The sequence below is a fragment of the Haemaphysalis longicornis genome, unplaced genomic scaffold (assembly GCF_048455015.1).
Source record: "Haemaphysalis longicornis isolate Haplotype H1 unplaced genomic scaffold, Haemaphysalis longicornis Haplotype H1 scaffold_23, whole genome shotgun sequence".
In the NCBI taxonomy this organism is placed as follows: domain Eukaryota; kingdom Metazoa; phylum Arthropoda; class Arachnida; order Ixodida; family Ixodidae; genus Haemaphysalis; species Haemaphysalis longicornis.
In genome coordinates this window covers 3350346-3371083 of record NW_027526306.1, presented here as the reverse complement: position 1 = coordinate 3371083, position 20738 = coordinate 3350346, and the positions used below count along the sequence as shown (strand labels likewise).

At 48.9% G+C, this 20738-nt stretch overlaps 1 pseudogene; it reads left to right on the top strand.

The window, feature by feature from the left end:
- The window catches only part of LOC144172505 (uncharacterized), a 55721-nt pseudogene extending 35788 nt beyond the window's left edge, over positions 1-19933 (top strand).
- Positions 19934-20738: the final 805 nt, after the last annotated feature.

Genomic DNA, 20738 nt, shown 5'->3' with positions numbered 1-20738 from the left:
GGACCCTCAACTCCTCGCAAGGAGTCATATCAGAGAAAGAACTAGAGTCTGAGACGGAAGCAGATCTTCTTGAGGCGCTCCAACCTCAACATGTAACTGCAGTAAAACGAATCGTGATTCGGAGAGCAAACCAAGAAATTCCGACAAAGCATCTAATCCTAACGTTTGATCGCACAACGCCTCCAGAAAAGGTCAAAGTGGGTTTTCTTAGCTGCAACGTACGACCGTATGTCCCAAATCCGAGGCGCTGCTTTAAGTGCCAACGATACGGCCATGGAACCCAATCATGCAGAGGGAAGTTGACATGTGCCAACTGTGCTGAGACAGGTCACTCCTCAGAAGCTTGTGAAAGCACCACTCAGAAGTGCCCGAATTGCAGCGGACCGCACGCTGCTTATTCGCGTGCGTGTACACAATTCAAGGCCGAAAAGGAAATAATTCACATAAAAGTAAATGAAAACATCACCTATCCAGAAGCGCGCCAAAAGCACAAGCTGCTTTCGTCCACATCGTACGCAGACGCCGCCCGCCGGGGGTTGGGGCGGCGTTTGGTCAGCACGGCAACACAGTGCAGCCTTTTTGCTGACGTGTTGTTGTCCCAACCCCCAGCTGAGCAGACACCTGCTGCCTCTACAACACCTGTAGAGGCTGCGGGGGCCCCGTCTCTTGCCGGACTGCCTTCGGTAGTCCAGAATAGTCAGGAATCGCCCAGTGTGGCGACTCCAACGAATGTGGCGAGTGCGATCGCCGCTGGGAGCTCTGCCGCTCTCACTGTGTCCTCTCCACAGGCCCTAGGGACACCTGAGGGCACGGAGGAGATGGACACGGTAGGGCCCACAGAAGTGCCCATCCTAGCCCCGCCGCCTGCCCCGCCCGCGGCGCTTGCGGCTGGAACCAAAGGCACCCGTAAGGGTGCCACGTCCAGGGGGCCCGGTCCGCCGGACACCCCCCGAACATCTGATGAGGAAATGGACGTCGGACCGTTCCTGTCTGCATCGCTGCGCAAGGAACGGGCTGCGGCGTCCAAACCAACAGAAAAGCCAAAGAAGCCCGCTCCAAGAATACAAGCCCCGATAGACAAAACATGAACCCACACACACATTCCAGTAGCTCTTAAGGTACATAATGGGAACAGAAAATATCATCCAGTGGAACTGTAGAGGCCTCCTTAACAATCTTGATGATGTCTACGAAATATTGCATTCCAATCAGCCAAGTGTGATGTGTCTACAAGAAACACATTTAAACTCCAAACACACAAATGTCTTGAATAGTTACATGGTATTTAGGAAGGACAGGGCTGGTGGTGGTACATCTTCAGGTGGTGTGGCCATCATTTCCCGAAAATCATTGGCATGCCACCCTATCCAATTACAGACTGTCCTTGAGGCTATTGCCATTAGAACCATAATTTTCAATAGGCTAATAACAGTGTGCTCCATCTACATCCCTCCTGATTTCCAGCTTTCAAGCTCCGATTTCGAGGGCCTTGTAGATCAGCTACCAGAACCTTTCATTCTTATAGGTGACCTCAATGCACACAACACTCTTTGGGGCTCTCACCGCACAGATGCCCGAGGTCGCCTAATCGAAAAATTTCTAATATCTTCAGGAGCATGCCTATTTAACAAAAACAAGCCTACATACCATAATATAGCACACAACACTTATTCACACCTCGACTTGGCCATTGGCTCTGCAGTACTCTTTCCATCACTTGAGTGGGATGTTGGCACTAACCCATATGGTAGTGACCACTTCCCTACCTCACTAACATACATAGATAAAGGCCCTAGCAGTTCCCCTTCCCATTGCAAGTTTATAGAAGCAAGAGCAAACTGGAACACATTCACAGAGGCATCTCAACTACACTACACAGACATAACACCCTTACCTGTAGAGAAGGCAACCCAGCTCGTCACGGAGCACATTCTCGCCGCCGCCAAAAAGTCAATACCCCAGGCCTCTGGGGTCCCGCGCAACCCGAGAAGGCCCTGGTGGAATGACGACTGCAAGCGTGCGCGGGAGGCCCAGAACAAGGCGTGGGGCATCCTCCGTAGACACCCCACAAGTTTTAACCTTATTTCTTTCAAAAGAGCGAAGGCATTAGGTAAGCGTGTGCGCCGTGAGGCAAAAAGGGAGAGCTGGCGCGCGTTTCTCACATCCATAAATTCATATACGGACACCCACAAGGTATGGACCCAAATACGTAAACTAAAAGGACAACACACACATAGCCTGCCCCTGGTTAACACCACAGGGGACACTCTGGAAGATCAGGCTAACACACTTGCACAACACTTCCAACACGTCTCTAGTTCTGCGCACTATACAAACACTTTTATGCAACACAAAACATCTGCCGAAAAGAAGCCTATACGCGACAAGAACAAGTCAAAGTCTGGATACAACTGTGAATTTACACTCCATGAGCTGAAGATTGCTCTTGCCACTTGTAAACCTTCTGCTCCAGGTGCAGACAACATTACATACACTATGATTCAACACCTACACGCAGACACCCTTGAGACACTCCTGCACCTATACAACCAAATATGGCTATCGGGGCACCTTCCAAGGATTTGGAGGGAGGCCATAGTTGTGGCTTTTCTGAAAGAAGGGAAGGACCCTTCTTCTCCCGCAAGCTATAGACCTATTGCCCTGACAAGCTGCCTGTGCAAGCTCTTCGAGAAGATGATTAACCGGAGGCTCATGTACTTTCTTGAGTACAATGGTCTTCTCGAGAGCTGCCAGGCAGGCTTCCGGGCAGGGCGATCCACAAACGATCAATTAGTTGCACTGGAATCTTACATTAAGGATGCCTTTATACACAAACAGTACTGCATGACCGTATTTTTTGATATCGAAAAAGCATATGATACGGCATGGCGTTACGGCATCCTTGCAGACTTAAAATCGTATGGTGTAACAGGTAATATGTTGAACACTCTTGATAGTTACCTGTCCAAACGAACATTTCGTGTGAGAGTCGGGTCAGCACTGTCGAGAGTTCACATTCAAGAAAATGGCGTGCCTCAAGGCGGAGTTTTGAGCTGCACGCTTTTTATCGTCAAAATGAATTCGCTTCGGAAAGCATTGCCTCCATCGATCTCCTGTTTAGTATATGTGGATGATGTACAAATATCTTTTAAATCTTGTAACATATCCATATGTGAACGTCAAGTCCAGCTTGGGGTAAAGAAACTCTCTCGCTGGGCAGACGAAAATGGTTTCAAACTTAATCCCACAAAAAGTACCTGTGTCGTATTCTCAAGGAGACGTGGAGTAAGGCCCGATCCTGAAATAAACCTCAATGGTGACCCGATCCCTGTTAAAAAGGAACATAAGTTTTTGGGTGTGGTGATGGATGAAAAACTTACATTCATACCTCACATCAAACAACTCAAACAAAAATGTCTAAAAACAATGAATATTTTGAAAGTCCTGTCTCACCAATCATACGGTGCAGATAAACAACTCCTGCTGCGCCTTTATACCGCTTTGGTAGGGTCTCGTTTGGATTACGGTAGTGTTGTCTACGGGTCGGCCACAAAAACAGCGCTAAAAATGCTCGACCCAGTGCTGCACCTGGGGCTTCGCCTCTCGTGTGGTGCTTTTCGTACAAGCCCTGTCCAAAGCCTGTATGTTGAGTGTGACAAGTGGTGCCTGGAGTACCAGCGAATTTATGTTGATCTTTTATATGCTTGTAAAATATCATCAATCGACAACCATCCTTTTAAACCTGTTTTTATGGATACATCCACGTCACAGCTGTTTTTAAATCGTCCATCTCTGTCTCTACCTTTCTCACTTAGGGTGAGAAGGGAAGCTTCTGAACTGTCAATCTCCTTTTTGGACACATTCAGAACATCTACCATTGACTTTATAGCCCCCTGGCAATCTCGCCCTGTATTGTGTGACCTGTCCTTTACACAATTACAGAAAAGCAAGGTACCACAAATCGCGATTTCACAACATTTTCAGTATCTACAGAAAAAATACCAGGCTGCCGAATTTTTTAGTGATGCATCGAAAACTTCCATCGCGGTGTCTTGTGCTGCGCACGGACCCAACTTTACGGCCTCTACATCGATGCATGTAAATTCAAGCATCTTCACGGCGGAAGCGTATGGCATTTTTCTTGTTGCTGGTCACATTGTTCAACATCACATTCAAAAATCCATCATCTACACAGATTCACTCAGCGTTGTACGAGCATTATCATCCCAAAAGCGTTCTGAAAATCACGTCATAAATCTAGTTTTTAAGACTTTAATGTCAGCGTATGTCAAAAATCTCGAAGTGATTGTATGTTGGGTACCGGGTCACTGTGGGATTGCGGGAAATGAGAGCGCAGACCAAATGGCCGCCGCTGCGGCACACACGAACACAGTGGACATTACAAAAGTACCGTACACCGACCTCAAGCCATACATAAGAGAACACCTTCGCAGAACCTGGCAAGCCGACTGGAGCACACAGACAGACAACAAGTTACACCTAATTAAACCACACCTAGGACCATACACTACTGACTCACACAACAGATTCATTGAAGTTGCACTAGCTAGATTGCGGATAGGCCACACACACGCAACACACTCCCATCTGCTCACTGGTTCTCCAAGACCCTTGTGTAGCAGGTGTGGCGAGGGCCTATCTGTAATTCACATCCTCATTACATGCAGAGCACTCCACAGAACAAGACGCAAATATTTCCCACGACTATACAGACAACACATCCCACTACATCCAGCACTGTTTTTAGCGGATGATCCCATAGTCCCCCTACAACGTACTTTTAGGTTTCTTAGCGAAATCAAATTTTTACAGCTTATTTCCTATCACGCGTAATTATTGCACGTAGTTTCATGCCCTGCACTATCACACCCTGGCCTTTTACACCAGCCATCCTCATCGTCTCACTGATTTTACTATTTTAATCTATGCTCTTATTGAGTAGTCTTAGGGATTACATCTTCAACCGTCATACATAACCATAGCTTTGGCGCTCTTTGCCCTAGTTGGCCTTGCGCCATAAACATCCAATCATCATCATCATCATCAAAATTCCAAACATAACATGTGCGAGCACGCCTTCAACAATGCATTCGTTTACAGCAACGTGGAAAACTGGGCCTGTTGGTTCACAATTTAAAGAATAAAAATCCTTAGTTCATTATTTACGGAATAAAAAAGTAGAGCAGAGAGATAAACGGAAAGCCCAGTGCACAACCAGGCACGAGACCAAGTATGTTCCGTGCACTATGGGCGTGGTTTATCAGATTCCCTTGATGTGCGGCAAAGTACGCATTGGCCAAACAGGGGATGTATAAACGACAGGACTAGGGAGCACTGTGCTTCGCTTAACCCTTCAAGCGGTGCCCCTTTGCCAACCCATTGTCGCGATTTTCGCGATAGTCGCTGCACACCCATGTTTGATAAAACTGTAATCCTAAGGACATGGCTGGACCAAGTTTGAGCATGAGATTTTAGACGCTTTCTATATTAGGACTGCGGGACAGCAGCGCTGCATAAGCATTGCATCTTTGAGCCTTTGTGACAAAAAAGTTTCTTGGCGCGTAATCTGTGATACTTTCTTGTTTGCGTGTTGTTCGATTTTATCCATTGTCGCGAACTTTATCATTTAGTCGTGCACGAACCTATAAGTATCATTGTTGATTTCTGCCCATGCGCAGCTTGTGGTTGGGGTAGGTTCTTGTTTTCTTCATAAAATTCAGTTGTTAGTCCAGCATCGTCCTGTCTGTTTCTTTCGTTGTGTCTCTGTCTTCTTGGCTGGTTTTTAATCCCTAAATCCGTTTGCAGCTCTAGGCAATATATTTCGAAACATTTGTTCTCTTTAAACTCACCCAAGTGATTACACAGCCAACAAAACTGACAGAAATTACCGCAAACACTCTGAATCTCGCGCTAACAACCGGACCTGACCTTGTGGCGGCATGATCTTGTTGCGGTTTGAGCGACCATTTATTGATATCTTTCCGTATCAACATACCCGCCCGATAGCCTCTCAAAAAGCAAAACCTATTAGTGATTACAAGAAAACAAACATCTCAGTTATTAACAACGAGCTATGTTCATTCCTTGACCGTTTCTTAGAAGCTTCCGATACGCGTTCCGTAGAGTCTAACTGGGACATTTTTTTTGCGACGGGTCATGATGTATCTAACCGATATATTCCTGTGCGCATAATTATCTCTATCCACAATGCACCATGGTACACCTCACGCCTAAGGAGTCTTTCTAACAAGAAACAAGGCTTATATAAATTAGAAAAAAAAATCTGCAAACGCTAATCAATTGGATGCCTACAAATGGGCTTTTAATCAATATATAACAGCAATAAAGACTGCCAAAGAGAACGTTTTACGCAATACGTTGTCATCTATGTTGTGAACTGATATTAAAAATTGTTGGCCCACTCATTAACCCAACGAAAATGAACATAGAACCCTTGTTCATATTGCTGGAAATACAGTTACCTCGATTGATTGTGTGACCATACCTGATGATGCTTTTACAGCGAATTTCTCACTTCGTTCAAGTAATATTGTATCTTCCTTCCAACAATTTAATTACCTAGAATGCCCCCAATAACTATTGAACCAAGTGGCATTGCTGTCCTAATCAAGTCGCTAAAACCTTTTTTGGGCCTAGTTGGTTATTTAATTATTCCCAAGTTTTAAATAAGTACTTGCGTTTCCTCGTCCATTATACTTACCATGATTTTTCAGCAGTCCCTCGAAAAAAGTGGCCTTGATTGGCAGGTCGGGCAGCTGGTTTCATTATATAAATGAGGTAGCAAGCACTCTGCTTTAGATTACCGCCCTGTATCTCTTACTAGAATATCATGCGAAATATTTTAACTTATTGTCGCGAAGACAAGAACGATGCAGTTGTCTTGAATGAGAAAATTCCCCCGCATTTCCCCGAGGGGGAGAATGTGAAAGTGCGAATGCACGGTTGTCGGCCCGCTTGCGGCGCTTGCGCTCGGCCCCCGCAGCCCACCGCCTCGCCGCCTTCTCTTCCATCTCTTCCATCGGGTTTGTAGTATCACGTGTACACCACGCAGTTATCAAGCCGCTATAACGCCGCTGAGTCGCCAACGCACGCCGCTGACGACGTAGTTTGAATGCGTTAAAGATATAAGGCGCGTCACTGATATCAGCGTCGCGTCCGTGGCTTGGTCGGTAGAGCGTCGCGCTGCGGCCGCAAAGCCCTCGGATCGAAACCTGGCGCCGGATGCTGTTTCTTTTTTAAATATAGAGGAGCACTGCGGACGCCGCCGCCGCCGCCGCCGGCGGTGGATGGTTTGGGGTCGCTTATAAAGTGCATTCGCACTTAAAACACGTTTATTGGAGCGAACTTGTGCTCCCCTAACAACTCAAAAGAGTACAGAGGCGGCGAAGCAGCGGTCAACAAAGTGACTTGCACAGGCGACTGTCGTCGAATCGAATGCTCCGGCGTCCGCACTGCAGGCTTTTTATCTTTCGGCACGCGTGGTTCTCGAAACGTCGATTCACATCGAGAACATAGTAGATCCAAGAAGATTATTCTGGGCTGTTCACGTTAGATCGGAATGCTCTCCCTAACACGACAGATAACACATGCGGCACAGAAAGAAAGAATGGAACACGCGCTTCCCTTGGCGCAGAGATAACACAGACTGGCGCAGCCGGGCGGTAAAAGCAAAACACAAATAAACAAACCCAATGTATGGTTCGCGGCCTTACCCCCCTCTAAGAGTGCATCGACCCGATGCTAACATAAGCGACAGTCCGAAAATAAAAATAAAATTCGTTATCGTCCGTAGAAAGGTTTTAAGCGAACCACGTGAACGACTTCGGGCCGCGTGCGTCGTCGTGATGTTCCGGAATCACCATCGGGGATCACCTCGTAGGTAAGTTGGCCGACACGTCGTAGAATCTGGTAGGGTCCGAAATACCGTCGCAGGACCTTCTCACTGAGTCCGCGTCGTCGGATGGGAGTCCAAACCCACACACCATCCCCTGGTTGGTACTCGGCGTCTCGGCGTCGGAGGTTGTAGCGGCCCGCATCCACCAGCTGCTGGTTCGTTATACGAAGTCGAGCGAGCTGGCGGGCCTCCTCCGCACGTTGAAGATATCCGTGGACGTCGGCGTTGAGGTCATCGTCTTCTACGTGCGGAAGCATGGCGTCGAGCATCGTAGTTGGCCTTCTACCGTAGACATGCTCGAACGGCGTCAGTTGCGTTGTCTCCTGGATAGCCGTGTTGTACGCAAACGTGACATACGGGAGCACTTCGTCCCAAGTCTTATGTTCAACGTCAACGTACATTGACAGCATATCTGCGATTGTCTTGTTCAAACGTTCTGTTAGTCCGTTCGTTTGGGGGTGGTACGCCGTCGTTCTTCGGTGATCCGTGTTGCTGTAGCGTAATACTCCTTGAATCAGCTCCGCAGTAAATGCCGTTCCGCGGTCGGAGATTAGGACTTCCGGGGCTCCATGTCGCAGCACAACTTGGCTTATAGAACTTTGCCACTTCTTGTGCAGTCCCCCTCGTAAGAGCGGCGGTCTCTGCGTAGCGCGTCATGTAGTCTGTCGCTACGACAATCCACTTGTTCTGTGATCGTGATGTAGGGAACGGGCCTAAAAGGTCCATTCCAATCTGTTGAAATGGCCTCGATGGGACGGCGATCGGTTGCAGAAGTCCGGCGGGTCTTGTCGGCGGCGTTTTTCGTCGCTGGCAGTCACGGCAGCTCCGGACGTAGTGGGTGACGTCAGAGGTAAGGCCGGGCCAGTAGTACCTCGCCTTGATTTTTCCAATAGTGCGCGCTGTGCCGAGGTGTCCGGAAGACGGGTCGTCGTGGCACGCTTCCAAAATTTCGTCACGAAGGTCCGCAGGGATGACGAGAAGGTAATTCGCTCTTGTTCCGGGGCTGAAATTCTTCTTCACGAGGGCGGAGGTTCTCAGGCTGAATGCTGGTAAGCTGCGTTTGAAGGTCCTAGGAACGGCAACGTTGCATCCCTCGAGGTACTCGATTATGACGCGTAAGTCGGGGTCGGCACGCTGCTGGGCGGCTAGGTCGCTCTCCGTCACGATCTCGAAGAATGCGCTGTCTTCGTCAGCGTCTTGTGGTGGTGGGTCGACGGGGGCGCGGGACAGGCAGTCGGCGTCGGAGTGTTTCCTGCCGGATTTATAAACGGCTGTAACGTCGAACTCCTGTAGGCGCAAGCTCCACCGCCCAAGACGGCCAGAGGGGTCCTTCCAATTGAATGGCCTTCCATACACGTATGGGCGAAATTTTGACATCGCCCATATAATAGCCAGGCACTCTTTCTCAGAGGCAGAATAGTTTTTCTCCTTTTTCGACAGACCACGGCTGGCATAGGCGATTACCCTTTCGCAGCCGCTTTGCTTTTGGACAAGGACGGCACCCAAGCCTATATCACTGGCGTCCGTGTGTATTTCCGTTTCGGCATTTTCGTCGAAATGAGCGAGCACGGGCGGTCTTTCCAGGCGTTTTTGGAGCTCGCAGAATGCTTTTTCTTGGTCGTTTTCCCAGCTGAAAGGGGTGCTATCTTTCGTCAAGCGCGTGAGTGGCTCTGCAATGCGTGCGAAGTTTGCGACGAAGCGCCGGTAGTATGCGCACAGCCCGAGAAATCTTCGCACGCCTTTCTTGTCTTTCGGCCTTGGGAAGTTCGCAATGGCTGAAGTTTTTGCCGGGTCAGGTAGTACTACCGCGGCGTTGACGACGTGACCCAAGAACTTGAGTTCCCCGTATGCGAAACGGCACTTTTCAGGCTTCAGCGTCAACCCCGACGTACGAATTTCCTCGAGTACAGACTCCAACCTTGCAAGGTGTTCGTCGAAAGTCCGGGCGAATACCACTACGTCGTCGAGGTATACGAGGCAGGTGTGCCACTTAAGGCCAGCTAGCACAGTGTCCATGACTCTTTGAAACGTCGCTGGTGCTGTGCACAGCCCAAACGGCATCACCTTGAACTAGTTTAGGCCGTCTGGGGTTATAAATGCAGTCTTCTCTCGGTCTCTCTCGTCCACTTCAATTTGCCAGTAGCCGGTCTTCAGGTCCATCGATGAGAAGTACTTCGCGTGGCAGAGGTGGTCGAGGGCGTCGTCGATTCGGGGGAGGGGGTACACGTCCTTTTTCGTGATTTTGTTCAGTCGCCGGTAATCAACACAAAACCTTAATGTGCCGTCTTTTTTCTTTACGAGTACGACGGGCGCAGCCCAGGGGCTTTTCGAGGGCTGTATAATGTCGTCGCTGAGCACGTCGTCGACTTGAGTCCGGATGGCTTCCCGTAAGTGTGAAGAGACGCGGTACGGTGACTGTCGGGTGGGTCGGGCTCCATCTTCGGTTATTATTCGGTGCTTCGCTAGAGGGGTCTGACGTAGTTTTGCGCTCGACGAAAAACATTCGCTATAGCGACGCAGCAAAGCCAATAACTTGTTCCCTTGTTCTTGCGGTAGCGCCGGATTCACGTCGAAAGGCTGCGGGAGCTTGGAGGTTTCTACGGGTGTGCCTTCAAAGTCGGCGACCGCGATCACGTCACTTGCTTCTTGCGCTTCTTCGAGGAATGCAATTGCCGCACCCTTGTTTAAATGCTGATACTCCTCGGTGAAATTCGTAACCAAAATGTGGGATTGGTGTTCCTTGAAGCGCGCAATGCCTCTTGCGACCGACACACTACGGTTGAGAAGCACCCTTTGATCGGTGTCTACGATAGCGTCGACGTCAGGAGCAGCATCTTCACAGTAGACTGCGACCATCAAGCTTGCGCGGGGTGGCAGGGTGACATGATCATCGGCAATCCTTACAGCAGCACGTCGTTCGGGGTTCGGTTCCGGCGTCATGGAGTGATTGGGGGAAAAAGTTATTGACTTGGTCTGCAGATCGATTATTGCACCGTTGTCCATCAAAAAGTCCATTCCAAGAATTACGTCGCGGGAGCAGTTAGGCAGAATGACGAACGCCGCAGGGTACGTTGTACCGTCTATGGTGACGCGCGATGTGCACGTTCCACTTGGCGTCACGAGGTGGCCTCCTGCTGTGCGTATGTGCGGACCGTCCCATCTGGTCATAACTTTCTTCAGTTTAGACGCAAATGGTCCGCTCATTACCGAATAGTCAGCTCCCGTGTCTACAAGGGCGACTACGTCAAAGTCGTCGATGGACACCTTGACGTCAGATGCAGTCTTCCTCGAGTTCCGGGTTCGTCGGGGCGTCGTATCTCTGCTTGTACGTGTTGACGGTCGGGCACTGTGCATCGTCGTTGTCGTCGTCTTCTCAACGGACGTCTCGGTCAGGTCGGGTACGCGTAGCGCCGTGTAGCTGTCGTCGTGTTCAGGAGTCTCGTTAGGGCTAGGTCGGGTCGTCGGGTTGAGGGCATGTCGTGAATGATGGTCTTCAGCGAGTCGCTGCGTCGTTGGAAGGTTTTCATTTTTCCGCCGTTGTGCAACTTTACCCCCCGAAGTTGCTGCTTTTGGTTTCCCCCGCGTGGGCTGGGGGACCTTCCACGTCAGAAGTCAGCAGTGCTACGGCGGTTCGGTGACTGATACGGGTAGGGCGACGGTGAACGGTTGAAGCGGGCTGGTCCTCGGTTGGTGTTGGAGAGGTATTCTTCGATCTCAGCAGGGCGCTGGCCGTATCGGGGGCGTGGGGCGTCGACGGAGAAGCCTCGCAAACCGAGCCTCTTGTAGGGACAGCGACGGTAGATGTGGTCGGCCTCTCCTCAGTGGTAGCACAGCGGGCGATTATCGGGCGTTCGCCACACGTCGGTCTTCCTTGGCGTCTGGTATTGGTCTACAAGGCGTCGGGCGGGCGGCATTGGACGGCGGTATGGCTCGGCCTCTTGACGACGGGTTGGAGCAGGGCGGGGTTGACGAACAGCCGAGGAGTAGGTCATGGCTTGTGGTTCGCGGGGTGCTTCCGATGGCGTAGAAGTTCCCAGTGCGTTTTGGACTTCTCGGATTACGTCGGTCAGGGAAGCCACTTGAGGTGGCGGCGTCGTTGGAAAAAGCTGCCGAAGCTCCTCCCTGACCACTGCTCGGTTGGTCTCTCGCAATGTATCGGAGCTTCCATTTGCGGCACCGATGGGTCCGAGGACAGCGCGTTGACAGGGCGATCGTACTGCCTCGTTCGAATTTCTAGCGTCTTCTCCATTGCGGCCGCCTCAGACGCAAATTCCGCCAATGTCTTTGGAGGGTTACGGACTAGACAAGCAAAAAGCTCTTGCTTCACTCCTCGCATTAGAAACCTGAGCTTCTTTTCCTCGGTCATTTCAGGGTCCGCACGACGAAAAAGTCGCTTCATGTCCTCAACAAAAATCACGACTCCTTCGTTGGGGTGCTGCGTTCGAGTCTCAAGCAAAAGCGCAGCTCGCTCTTTTCTCACCACGGTAGTGAAAGTCATTAGGAACTCCCTTTTGAATTGAGTCCAGTCGGTTAAAGAGCTCTCATGTTTCTCGAACCAAGTTCGAGCAGCATCTTCTAAGTAAAAGAAGACATGCCGGAAAGTTTCTTCGTCGTCCCACCTGTTGAAGATGCGGACGCGCTCCAGCTTCTCCAACCATTCTTCGGGGTCTTCAGCGGGGGCTCCCCGGAACGATGGCGGTTCTCGGGGCTGCTGCAGGATGATTGGCGACGTTGTTTCTTGCACCATCGTGTTGGTTGCAGCGTTCCTTCTCTTGGGCCCTTCTGGCAGAAGACCGAACTCGGGTAGCAATCCTTGCAGTCGGGGGCTTTCTCTGGTTGGACTGGCTTGGCGGCTTCGAGATGTCGGAGAGGGCATAAAGACTTAGTACCCCGCACCTCCACCAGATGTCGCGAAGACAAGAACGATGCAGTTGTCTTGAATGAGAAACACGTTTATTGGAGCGAACTTGTGCTCCCCTAACAACTCAAAAGAATACAGAGGCGGCGAAGCAGCGGTGAACAAAGTGACTTGCACAGGCGAGTGTCGTCGAATCGAATGCTCCGGCGTCCGCACTGCAGGCTTTTTATCTTTCGGCGCGCGTGGTTCTCGAAACGTCGATTCACATCGAGAATATAGTAGATCCAAGAAGATTATTCTGGGCTGTTCACGTCAGATTGGAATGCTCTCCCTATCACGACACATAACACATGCGGCACAGAAAGAAAGAATGGAAAACGCGCTTCCCTTGGCGCAGAGATAACACAGACCGGCGCAGCCGGGTGGTAAAAGCAAAACACAAATAAACAAACCCAATGTATGGTTCGCGGCAATATTTTGTTTTCCAATCTTGCTAATTTCCTTGAGTCAAATTCATTTTTCGCAAACACGCAGCATGATTTTCGGAAGCCTTACTTATGTAAAAGACAACTGGTATCTTGCACGAACAAAATGAACATCATCCTTGACCGTTCTTTAATAGCCGGCTGCATATTTCTTGATTTTTCGAAAGTGTTCGATAAAGTTTTCCATAAGTTATTGTTATCTGAACTTCACCAAGTAAACCTTAACCCCAAACGTCTTACTTGGATCAACATATTTCCAAACAATTATTTCCAGTACGTGTCAGCCAACAATAGTTCACCCTAAAGACCCGTTCGTTCTGGCGTGCCGCAAGGTTGCCTACTTGATCCACTTCCTTTTCTTGTCTTTATGAATGACCTGCCTTCTGATATTTCTTCTCACGTACATTTTTTTGCCGACAATTGCGGTATTTTTCGTGAAAAAACCTCTAATAATGAAGTAGCCGCTGTCGAAGCAGAACTTAATACAATTTACGTCTGGTGTAATAATTTTTCAATGTAACTAAACACTAGCAAATGTAAATTATGAAACTGTCAAGAACCTCTAACGCTCTTCCTTCTTTCTTCCTTAATAACGTTGCTTTAAATACTGTTAACGGTTATAAATATTTAGGTGTTCATAATGTAATGGAACATACCCGCGAAGCGGAATGACGCCACATTCTACGCGAAAAAGCCGAAGGTCAACGCCAAGCGCCTGCTGATGAGTTGGAAGAAGAAGAGGTGAAAGAGGCACGGGCGCAGGGAGCGAGATGGAACCAGGGAACAAGGCGGACTGAACGGGGCACGGTTCTGTGCGACCTCAGAGAAAGACGTCTGGTCTACGTGCCACAGTGAGGCAAGGCCGTCACCAGTCTCCGCTACGGTTCCGGGCGTCACCGCCAAGGCCCGGGACATCGTCGCCAGCACGGGCCACCGCCGACCGGGCTCCGGCGTTCCGAACGGCGCGTGACCGGGCGCGAGGCGGGAGCAAGGCCGTCAGCGGACCCGGCTGAAAGTCTTCTGGCTTCGGAACGTGGTTAGCCACCCTCAACGACGCGGACACCGCTACGAGGGCGACGTCGGCACCCGCGTCCCATACAACCGACTGTGAGCGTTTCCTGCCCTCGGGACGTTTACGCGGGGACGGTGCGCGGACTTTGTAGTTGCGGGCGCTGGAGCGGGCCGCGTGGGCTGTTTTTATTATCTGAGTTTCTCCATAAAGCTTTGTGAATTCCCTTTTGTCATTGCTTAAACCCTCTGTGCTGTCCAGTCTGTAAATATATTGTCATTTCCTCATCCGCACCAAGAGCGTTCCCTCCGTTTCGTGTGATCCGGCCCATTTCATTACAAAAAGTGGCGAGCTTTACCTCACAGCTTATGAAGGAGGTAGGCCTACTGCTATCGGTTCGACTTTTCCGAACTACCCCGTACCACGCAATGGCGAACGGACTCATAGAGAAGTTTAATGGCACCCTCAAAAGCATGCTGAAAAAGATGTGTCAGGAGAAGCCGAAGTACTGGGACCGATACCTTGCACCACTTCTCTTCGCCTACAGGGAAGTTCCTCAAGCAAGTCTAGGCTTTCCGCCATTCGACCTGATTTACGGCCGTCACATCCGAGGACCCTTGACCGTGCTCAAGGAGCTGTGGACGAATGACATCATCGAGAGTGAGGTGAGGTCTACATACAGCTACCTCGTCGGCCTTCGAGAGCGACTCGAGGCCACCTGTGAACTGTCGCATGCGGAGCTTGAGAAAAGCCACTCGAAGCAGAAGAGGTACTACGACCGGAAGAGTCGCCCGAGAAAGCTGTCTATAGGAGATAAAGTCCTCATTTTGCTTCCTACCGACTCTAAAAAACATTTATTGCAATGGAAAGGCCCGTTCGAGGTTGCAGAGAAAAAAAACGAGGTTGATTACGTCATCAACCTTGGGGAAAAGTGCAAAGTTTTCCACATTAACATGTTAAAACTTTACGACGAACGAGACCCACCGACTCCACTCCAAGCATCTGGAGTCGCAGCGGTAGACGACGCCGTTTCTCCGTCAGATGAGCCAATGTATAACGAATCGATGGAGGTTCTACCTATGCTACCTCTCGTTCGAACTCAGTCGGCCGCAGACATCAAGTTGTCGGCCAATCTTGACGATGAACAGCTTAGAGAGGTCCGCACCTTATTCCAACAGTTCGGGGAAATAATTTCGGATTTGCCCGGGAAGACTGATCTAGTTAACTGTTCGCTAACATTAACTTCCGACAAGCCGGTACATGTACCGCAATACCCGATTCCTCTAGCTCTCCTTGAGACAATTGAGAAAGAGGTGCAAGAGATGTTAAGCATGGGTATTATAGAGAAATCGAAGTCGCCATACCACGCCCCGATTGTGGTGGTTAAGAAACCTGACGGCACCATCAGGCTTTGCATAGATTTTTGGGAGCTAAACAAGCTTCTACTTCCGGACTGTGAACCGATTCCACGTATTGACGTACTACTCGCCCTTGCGGGCAAAAAGAAATACTTCTCAAAGTTTGACTTCACAAAGGGCTACTGGCAAGTCCCGATGGATCCGGAAAGCCGGGAGAAGACTGCGTTTTCGAGCCTTTCAGGACTTTACCATTTCCGCTACATGCATTTTGGTATCAAGACAGCCCCTGCCGTCTTTGCACGCCTCATGCGAGCTGTACTTGGAGGTTTGCCTAAAGTCCATCATTACGTCGACAACATTATCGTAGCCACGGATACATGGCCGGAACATCTCAACACCCTACGTGAAGTTTTCCAACAGATCCAGCACGACAACCTCACTATTAAACCCAGCAAGTGCGAGATCGGAGAAAGCGACATAGCATTCCCGGGACATCGCATCGGAGATTCGAAGGTCCGACCACTACTGAAGACTTTGGACAAAATTTTAGAGTCCAAACGGCCGACGACCAAAAAAGCTGTTCGGTCCTTCCTCGGCTTGACAGGTTGTTATCGAAGTTAATTCCGAATTATGCGACCCTCACAAAACCCCTAACCGACCTGACGAAGAAAGGACAACGAAACACTGTTGCTTGGGGCGACTCTCAGGAAGCTGCGTTTACCACCCTCAAAGAGAAACTTTCGTTGGCTCCGATTCTCCAAGCACCCGACCAGGATCATCCGTTCATGTTAAGGACAGACGCCTCAAACACCAGTCTGGGCGCCGTTCTTCTGCAACGTGGTAGCGACAACATTTTACGCCCTGTCGGCTATGCAAACCGTAAACTTTTGCCACGAGAAACCCGCTACTCCACCATTGAACGGGAGTGTCTAGCTCTCATTTGGCTGTACACAAATTCCACATTTATCTGTACGGCAAACCATTTGAGATACAATGTGATCACCAACCCTTGCAATATTTGCAATCAGCAAAGCATGTAAACAACAGAGTTTTGCGCTGGAGCTTAGCCTTGCACGAATATTCCTCCTCTGTCGATTATATCAAAGGCAGTGACAACGTAGGAGCTGATTACTTGAGTCGCATTTGATTAATTACTTTTTACCTGCCTTAGCGATCCCCATGTTTGCTTCAACCCAATTTCTTCGTGGAGACTGCGCGTGTTTTTGTCTGTGTGTGGGTACGTGTTAGACTTTTGGGACTCTGCTATGGACTGTAGAATAGTTGTTCCCGAACAACTTTCTTAAGCGGGGGATAATGTGATGGAACATACCCGCGAAGGGGAATGACGCCACATTCTACGCGAAAAAGCCGAAGCTCAACGCCAAGCGCCTGCTGATGAGTTGGAAGAAGAAGAGGTGAAGGAGGCACGGGTGCAGGGAGCGAGACGGAGCCAGGGAACAAGGCGGACTGAGCGGGGCACGGCTCTGTGCGACCTCAGGGCAAGACGTCTGGTCTACGTGCCACAGTGAGGCAAGGCCGTCGCCGTCTCCGCTACGCTTCCGGGCGTCGCCGCCAAGGCCCGGGACATCGTCGCCAGCACGGGCCACCGTCGACCGGGCTCCGGCGTTCCGAACGGCGCGTGACCAGGCGCGAGGCGGGAGCAAGGCCGTCAGCGGACCCGGCTGAAAGTCTTCTGGCTTCGGAACCTGGGTAGCCAACCTCAACGACGCGGACACCGCAACGAGGGCGACGTCGGCACCCGCGTCCCATACAACCGACTGTGAGCGTTTCCTGCCCTCGGGACGTTTACGCGGGGACGGTGCGCGGACTTTGTAGTTGCGGGCGCTGGAGCGGGCCGCGTGGGCTGCTTTTATTATCCGAGTTTCTCCATAACGCTTCGTGAATTCCCTTTTGTCATTGCTTAAACCCTCTCTGCTGTCCAGTCTGTAAATATAATGTAATTTCCTCATCCGCACCCACAGCGTTCCCTCCGTTTCGTGTGATCCGGCCCATTTCATTACACATATAACCTCCAATCTGACATGGGATTTTCGCATTGATTATGTTATTATTAGCGCTAACAGAATGTTGGGTTATTCGCGCTGTGATTTTTCTAAAGAACCTTCCTCCTTAAAACTCCTTTTATATAAAGCACTAATTCATCGCAAACTGAAATAACGCGCCTCCGTTTGGGATTCAGCCCAACATAACCTAATACATTCACTTGAAACAATCCAAGACAACTCTCTCCATTTGTACTTAGTAACTATAATCGAACAGTCAGCATAACCGCAATGAAATCTAGTCCTAACCTTCCATATTTAGGATCTCTGTGCAAAATCGTTCGCCTCAGCTTGTTTCATAAAATATATCACCTCTAATCCTACGTGACAAGCTGATTTTGCCTCCGCTGTCTACAACTCCTTGTTTAGATCGCGTTCATGAAGTAGCAGCGCCATCATGCGGAACCAAAAGTTTCTTTCACTCATATAAACCTCGTATATCCATTGAATTGAACCATCTTCCCGCCCTTACGGCCGCCATTCAAGATCATCAATTATTTAGGAAGGCATCAGCTAACATCGTATAAGCTAGAAATTTTTTGTATCTGATTATCTACTTTTTCGGTTCTGTTTCTGTTTCTGTTTTTTAGCTACAATTGTATAAGCGAAAATTTGTTTGCATCGCATAATGCACTACTTCTTTACTGTTTCGGCTTATAATCACTCCCCTCTGTAATACCATATGGTTCTAAGAGTATCAATAAATAAATATCACTACCTCGGACAGATGATTTGTGGTTACCACAAACACAAAAGAAAAATGCGTACGCAGAAGAGGTATGGGATCAGAAACAGTCTGCAAGCACTCCCAAAAATCAAAAGTAAGCTACCAATGTCACTCAAAAGAAAGATCGACAGCAGTTTACATTTCTGGTTATGACATACGGAGCTGAAACTTCCCGGCGGATTAAACAACTAGAAAGCCAAATTAGCTTGGCTCAATTGATCGTAGTAAGAATAATGTTAGGAAGAACACTCAGGGACAGAAAACGAGATATTTTGATAAGAGAACAAAGTAGAGTAGAAGATATGAGTGTTTAAATAACGAAAAAGTGGAGTTAGGCTGGTCATGTAGTGAGGCGACTCAACAAGCGATAAACATTTAGGGTAACGTAAGGGATACCAAGATACGGGTCTACAAGATACGGGTCTATACCCTTGTCAAGTTTTATCACGAAGGCTACCACGCATTCACCACGTCCACTTCTAGTCAGCTTCCCCAAAATATGTATCAGCTGACTTCCGATTCACGCAGAGAACGGCAATTACTGCAATAAAGCAAAAAAAAAAGACACCACAATGAAGATAACCAGGCCAAGGCGCGGCTCCATAATATTATGTTCGTCTATATTACCGAGAAGAAATACGACAATTTTGATACGCCCGATGCAAGAATGCTGGCCACGCATTGCGGTCAGCACGCTTTGTTGTTGTCAAACGTGTTACCATGGGCACCGTTTTTACGTATTTAGGTGAATTAGAGAGTGCAACCAGAGATGTGGGCTGGAACCGCACTCCAGAGTCTGTTCTAAACTCTTGGGGAGTGTTCATAACTTTATTACCTAAATTTTTCCCTTAGCGAAATCGGCTATTTTGAGAGCCACTACGCCGCTTCTAGGTGAGCACGCGTGATGGCTGGTTTGCTACTGAACGGGCCTTTAAACTATTTGCTTTGAAACGGAACACAGGAGTTTCAATTCCTCGTTAAAATAGATAGTGCCGACCCAAAGTAGGAGGGGAAGATAAATGTGGGTTGGATAAAATTACTGTACAAGTATCAAACCGGCGACCTCGTGCTCAGCCGCTCAACACCTGAGCTACTGAGCCATCGCGGAAGGTCTTGAAGCGTACTCTAAAATTGAGAACATTTAATTGCTCGTCATGTAGCTGGAAAGGGACGTTAATTGTATTTTTTGCGTAGCTCCTTCATGAAAAATAGCTTTCTGAATTTTATTTCAGAAACCAAATGCACTCTTAGTTTGTTGACAGCATTTGAAACAATTTCTTTTCGCTTACAGTACTGAACCAGAATCAGCAAGAAAAATCAAAGCCAATATGTGAACTTTGGCGGAAAGATACGGTTAACTTGAGTCTGGAAGTTCCTGGCAAGAGTCACTGCTGTCAAAAATACTTCGAGGAAAAATGTAACACAACGGTTTTTGAACTTGTTGATCAAGAGGAGCGGTGCTTCCCTCACTTGTCTACCGCAACATCTCGATCATGAAATCATAAACTGATTGAATAAATAAAGCTTGTTTGAGAAAGCGACCGTAAAAAGCCCTTTCATATTAATATAATTCATTCAGAAAAATGATCCCGTCGATGAAAAAAAGCCAGTAGGAAGAAAAAATTTTAAATGCTCGTAAATTTGGAAAATTCGTTAATGTAGGAATCGTAGTAATGATATTTCACTGTATTTGGCTTTATTTTTATTGGCCCAAATTTGCATTTGTTTCTGGTGCTAATCTGGGTTTCTCTCTGGTTTCCAGAGCCCGTCGGTAATAATTAACCACTTTTTTATGTATGTGAGCAACGTGAGCTAGCGCCGGCCTCAGTGTTGGTTGGTGAGACGCTTTGGTGGTGACGTGAAATGCGGAAGCGGCTGGCGAGAGTGTGTGCCGAGGCTTCCCATGGTGTGTAGAACTTCACTGCGCATACGCAGCACCTGCTTAATGGCGCATCTTTTCTATTGCCTCTGTCCTTGTATTATTGCTATCCTTTCCGCGAACTAGTTGCCGCTGCTCTTTACTAAATATACCGACGAGCCTTAGTATCTGATAGCTTCAGTTGCGGTTGCCTGTTAGCACTTATGACGCACTTCCGCGGGCGCTTGATGAGCACGGCTGATAGCGGATAGATAGGAGGCGCAAAAACCGCGAAATAGGCCTAACAATCACATGTGTACTAATAAAAAAGCCCATTCAACTTGATAATTGAAGCACACGGCCTGTGGTTGTCTCCCAAGGCGAGAAAACCCGAGTCTTCGTGGTCATTTCCGGCCCAGGCAACGTGGTGCAGGTAAGAGGTTC